This window comes from Lynx canadensis, chromosome A1, assembly GCF_007474595.2.
Source record: "Lynx canadensis isolate LIC74 chromosome A1, mLynCan4.pri.v2, whole genome shotgun sequence".
Lineage (NCBI taxonomy): Eukaryota > Metazoa > Chordata > Mammalia > Carnivora > Felidae > Lynx > Lynx canadensis.
The window spans coordinates 214,135,460-214,141,459 of record NC_044303.2 but is presented as its reverse complement, the minus strand read 5'-3'; positions in this window follow the sequence as shown (position 1 = coordinate 214,141,459).

Genomic DNA, 6,000 nt, shown 5'->3' with positions numbered 1-6,000 from the left:
TATACTCATAAATATTGTACCTAATTTTCCTGACAAAAAAATCAGAATTTGTAACGCACACTCATTTCCTTAAAAAAGAACCCTGTTTTTGGGTGCCTGGGTGGCTCAGTTGGTTAAGCATCCAACTTCAGCTCAGGTCATGATCTCACGGTCTGTGAGTTCAAGCCCCACGTTGGGTTCTGCTGACAGCTCAGAGCCTGGAGCCTGTTTCGGATTCTGTGCCTCCCTCTCTCTCTGCCCCTCCCCTGCTCATGTTCTGTCTCTCTCTGTCTCAAAAATAAATAAAATAAAAACATTAAAAAAAAAAAGAACTCTGTTTTCAAAGCATGATGCAAGAATAAAAATACATGACATTTTTTTTTAGGAAATCCTTGGTGATCTGCTGATAGGACTGTGGAAAAAATCATACCACCAGTTTTATAGTAACAGCTCTATTAAAAAGATGTACCAGTTCTTGCAAGATCTTTCTCCTTTACATTTCTCTTTCAGCTTGTACATCTAGAACTTCTCCAGCTCACTAGTAAGTAGCCTTCATTTCATGAGATGTCTGTTGAGTTCTCAACATGAGGTAGCTTCCAGCTGAGTATATCAGCCAACTTTTGCTCTGTAACAAATTATCCCCAAATTTAGTAGCTTAAAACAACAAAAACATGTTTATCATCTCCCAGTTCCTGTAGGCCAGGACTCTGGGCATGGCTTTGCTGGTTTCTCTGGCTCAGGGTCTCTTAGAAGACTGCAGTCAAGGTTTCTGGTGGGACTGTAGTCACTTCAATGTTCAACTCGGGGCAGATGTGTTTCCAAACTCACTCGTGGTTATTGGCTGACCTTAGGTCCTTTTGGCTGTTGGCCAGACACATCAGTTTCTTGCTATGTGGACCTCTCCACTGGACAGCTAACAAAATGGCAGCTTGCTTCCCTCAAACAAAAGGCTCCAAACATGAGAGAGAGAGAGAGAGAGAGAGAGAGATGAAAGGTACAGTCTTTTGTAACCTAATCAGCTTTTGCCATACCCTATTTGTTAGAACAGTCACTAGGTCCAGTCCATGCTCAAGGGAAGAAGATTAATACAGACATGACTCCTGGGAGTCATTTTAGCAGCTATCATTCTGGGCCATTTTATTCTTGTTGTCCATTACTGTTCTTACCATCCTGCCCTTTTAAGATGGATTAGGCCATGTGGTATGGCCAGTCATAACCAGACCTGATAGCTCATACTTTAAGCACAGCCTGCATTCTTCCACTAATACAACAATGTGCGTAAAAACAAAAAACAAACAAAAAGAATATGTAACGGAGGTGGCGGGGGAGGCCTTATACAGCAATCTTATTGATTGGCTTTGTTCCAGTATTTAGACTCCCAGATGAACAATCTGTACCATTTAGGAGCACCTGAGTGGCTCAGTCAGTTAAGCATCTGACTTCGACTCAGGCTGTGATCTTGTGGTTTGTGAGTTTGAGCCCGTGTTGGGCTCTGTGCTTACAGCTCAGAGCCTGGAGCCTGCTTCAGATTGTCTCCCTCTCTCTCTGCCTCTCCTCTGCTCACATGTGTTCGAGCTCTCTCTGTCTCTCTCAAAAACAAATAAACATTTTTTGTAGTGCTTATTTATTTTTGAGAGAGAGAGAGACAGACAGTGTGCAAGTGGGGGGAGGGGCAGAGAGAAAAGGAGACACAGAATTGGAAGCAGGCTCCAGGCTCTGAGCTGTCAGCACAGGGCTCGAACTCATGAACTGTGAGATCATGACCTGAGCCGAAGTTGAGGCTTAACCGACTGACACACCCAGGCACCGCCAAAACAAATAAACATTAAAAAAAAGTAACAATCTGTAACATTTAGAGGCATGATGCGCCCTTCCCCCAGAATGTGCCTATGTCCTCTCCAATATATCCTTGAAAGGGCTTTGCCCTACCCATGCTCCACTGAATGTCAGGGAGTTAGAGTAATTATGCAGGAAATGACTCCAGGTTTCTAGTCCGCATCAGGGTCTAGGAAATGCAGCTGAATAGAGGGACATTGCCACGGGACTGTCAGGGTTGCTGTACTTTTAGGACTTCGTTCTGAAAAAACATCTGAGCTTAGGGGCACAAGCTCAGATGTGGGGAGGCCTTAGGGAGGATGGGTAATTTGGGCAGAGGAGAAGAAAGGCAATGGACAAGGAAGGTGCCGAAGATAGCAGTCTGCCAACCCCCTGAGGGAGCTTAGCAAGTCCTGCCACCCCTCCGGGCTTGAGTCCATCCTTTCTAGAATGACGGGACTGAAGCAGATAATCTTTACAGTTTATGGGTTAATAAGTAATAGAATTTATGAACTAGCTGGCAAATAATGAGTTATCTGTTTGAAAGAGAAAGGGATAAGTCAGTGCTGATTTACTAAGAAGTTACAGAAAATAATTTATGCACTTAAAAATCACATAATTTTTTCTGATCTTAACAAAATTTCATGTTGTGAAGACTATTGTTTTGCAAATACAGAGCTCCTTTCCTTCTAGAAACAAACCCTTGCTTTTCTGTTCTTCAATCCTTATACACACACACACACACACACACACACACACACACACCATCCACATAATTACCACGCAAGCCACCATGTAGTGCACCATGATTCTGTCTGTCTGCAGATGACCGGTCCAGGGTGATGTGCTTATCCAAGTGGGGACAATGTCAGTCCTTACCTGGAGATTTACATCTGGAAACAGGTGATGTCCAGCCGTTCTTAAGAATTTCAGGACTGGGGGGTGGGGTGCCTGGGTGGCTCAGTCAGTTGAGCATTCAGCTTTGGCTCAGGTCATGATCTTGAGGTCCGTGGGTTGGAGCCCCACATCAGGCTTTGTGCTGATAGCTCAGAGCCTGGAGCCTACTTCGGATTCTGTGTCTCCTTCTCTCTCTGTTCCTGCCCTGCTCGTGCTCTGTCTCTCTGTGTCTCTCAAAAATGAATAAAGGTTTAGAAAATAAATAAATAAATAAATAGATAGATAGATAAATAAATAAATAAATAAAAGAATTTCAGGACTAGGGCCCCTGGGTGGCTCAGCCAGCTAAGCGTCCAACACCTGGTTTCAGCTCAGGTCATGATCTCACAATTCCCGAGTTCGAGCCCCGTGTCACACTCCATGCTGACAGTGAGGAGCCTGCTTGGGATTCTGTCTCCTTTCTCTGCCCCTTCCTCGCTCGTACACTCACACTCTCTCTCTCTCTCAAAATAAGTAAATAAACTAAAAAAAAATTTTTTTTCAGGACTATAGGGGCACCTAGCTGGCTCAGTCGGTAGAGCAGGCAACTCGTGGTGTTGGGGTCATGAGTTTGATCCCCAACTTGGGTGTAGAGATTACTTTAAAAAATAAAACATTAATAAAAAGAACTTCAGGACTCTAAACTGTGAAGTCAGGGGCTTTCAGGAAGCACATTTTCTCTCACTTGGGCCAGAGAAAATTGGTCTGGGAGAAGGTGGGGAGAAACAAAGCAGACATACCGAGAAAAGCCAGTGAACTGAAGAACACAGGCAGCATTTGCATTTCTGGTTCCAGTAATTGCTAAGGCCTGGCTCTTTTCTTGTCACTGAGTTTCTGAGATACAACAGGATCCTCACAATAATTTCCCTATGTTGGTTAAAGCACATGTGATTTTCGTCTCTGTCCCTTGCACCCAAAAGGGGGAAAACACCAACTCACAAGTTTTAGAAACATAGAACCTTATAGAAACAAATGTCAATTTTTTTGATTATGAAGAAAACATAGAATGACCAATAATTCTACCACTTTGAGATAACTTCTTCTAACATTTTGGAATATTTTTCCTGTCACTTTTCTATGCATTTATAAAAAAATTTTTTTACCGTTTATTCATTTTTTTTTTTAATTTTTTTTTCAATGTTTATTTATTTTTTGGGGGACAGAGAGAGACAGAGCATGAACGGGGGAGGGGCAGAGAGAGAGGGAGACACAGAATCGGAAATAGGCTCCAGGCTCTGAGCCATCAGCCCAGAGCCTGACGCGGGGCTCGAACTCACGAACCGCGAGATCATGACCTGGCTGAAGTCGGACGCTTAACCGACTGCGCCACCCAGGCGCCCCCGTTTATTCATTTTTGAGAGAGAGAGAAAGAGACAGAGAGAGAAGAGAGAGTGGGGGAGGGGCAGAGAGAGAGGGAGATACAGAATTCGAAACAGGCTCCAGGCTCTGAACTGTCAGCACAGAGCCTGATGTGGAGTTTGAACTCATGAACCATGATATCATGACCTGAGCTGAAGTTGGACACTCAACTAACTGAGCCACCTAGAAGCCCTTCTATGCATTTATTTAAATGAAATTAGAATTTTGACAGGATTTTAAAATTCATGCTTTTTCACTTAATGATCACACTGAGAACAGTCTCTTGTGTCAATATATTCTTCAAAAACATTTTTATGGTTCTAGGATAATTCATGTTTATGATATTTTAATAAATGTATCCTATGAGTGCAAAGAATAATTGGGTTTGATTTGATCCATGAGAACAAGATCCACGATGTAATCAACAGGAAAGAAGAAAGCTGGTTAATATAGAGAGGCGATTTACTGATTTCTGCTAAATAGTAGAAAGAATAAATAGGATAAAAAGAATAAAAAAGAATGAAGTATTTGCATAAAGTCATTTCTTTAGAAAACTGATCATCAGTAAGTGTCATGATTTCTTCCCTCTTCACTATTTACCCAAAAACAAGGAAATAGTTCTAGAAAGAAAAGGAATAGTCAATATTTACTGAGCACTTACAATTTGACAGGCATTATGCTATGCACCTTAAGTGGACTACTGAGTGTGTGTGTGTGTGTGTGTGTGTTAAAAACACAACAGGAGTTCTACTCTCCTAATACATTTTTGAGTGTACAATTCAGTATTGTAGACTCTAGGTACAATGTTGTATGGCAGGTCTCTGGAACTTATTCATCTTATTTAACTGAAACCCCATACCCATTGATTAGTAACACTCCATTTCTCCTTTCCCCCAGCCCCTGACCAACACCATTCCACTCTTTGATTCCATGAATTTGACTATTCTAAGTATGTCATATAAGAGGAGTCATGAAGTATTGGTCTTTCTGTGACTGATTTGTTTCACTTAGCATAATGTCCTCAAGGCTCATCCCTGTTGTATATTGCAGAATTGCCTTTTTTATGTCTGCATGGTATTCCACTGTATGTACATACCACTTTTTTTCCCCACTCATCTGTCAATAGACATTTAGGTTGTTTCCACATCTTAACCATTAGGAATAATACTGTAATGAACATGGGGATGCTAACATCACCTCAAGATCATGACTTCAATTCTTTTGGATAAATACCCAGAAGTTGGATTGTTGGATCATATAATAGTTCTATTTTCATTTTTTTGAGCCAACGCCATACTATTTTCCATTGTAGCTGTATCAATTTTCATTCCCAACAGTGTGCAAAGATTCCAATTTCACCAAATCCTTGCTAACACTCAATGTCTTTTTTTTTAATAATTAGTATGAGGTAGGAGGTGATATCTCTTTGTGATTTTGATTTGCATTTCCTCGATGATTCGTGATGTTAAGCACCTTTTCATATACCTATTGGCCATTTGTGGGTCTTTGGAGAAATGTTCACTCAAATCCTTAGTCCATTTTTTAACTGAGTTATTATTTTTTTGCTATTGAGTTGTCATGAGCTACTTTTTAAAATATTCAAAATTGGGGCTCATAGCTGGCTAAGTCAGTAAAATATGTGACTCATGATTTCAGGGTCATGAATTCAAGCCCATGTGAGGTGTAGAGATTACTTAAATAAATAAAAACTAAAAATATAGTCAAATATTTATATGTGACATCTAATTAACAAGAAAATATTTCAAATTCTTCTCTTGATACTAACTGCAAGAGAAAAGGGACATCAGTACAATCTTAGAAGGGTTTCAGAATAAAAGATTTATAATAAAACTGGTATTAAGTTAATATAAAAGTCATAGTGGAAGTCTCAAGGTGAAAGCCTGGGCCTGA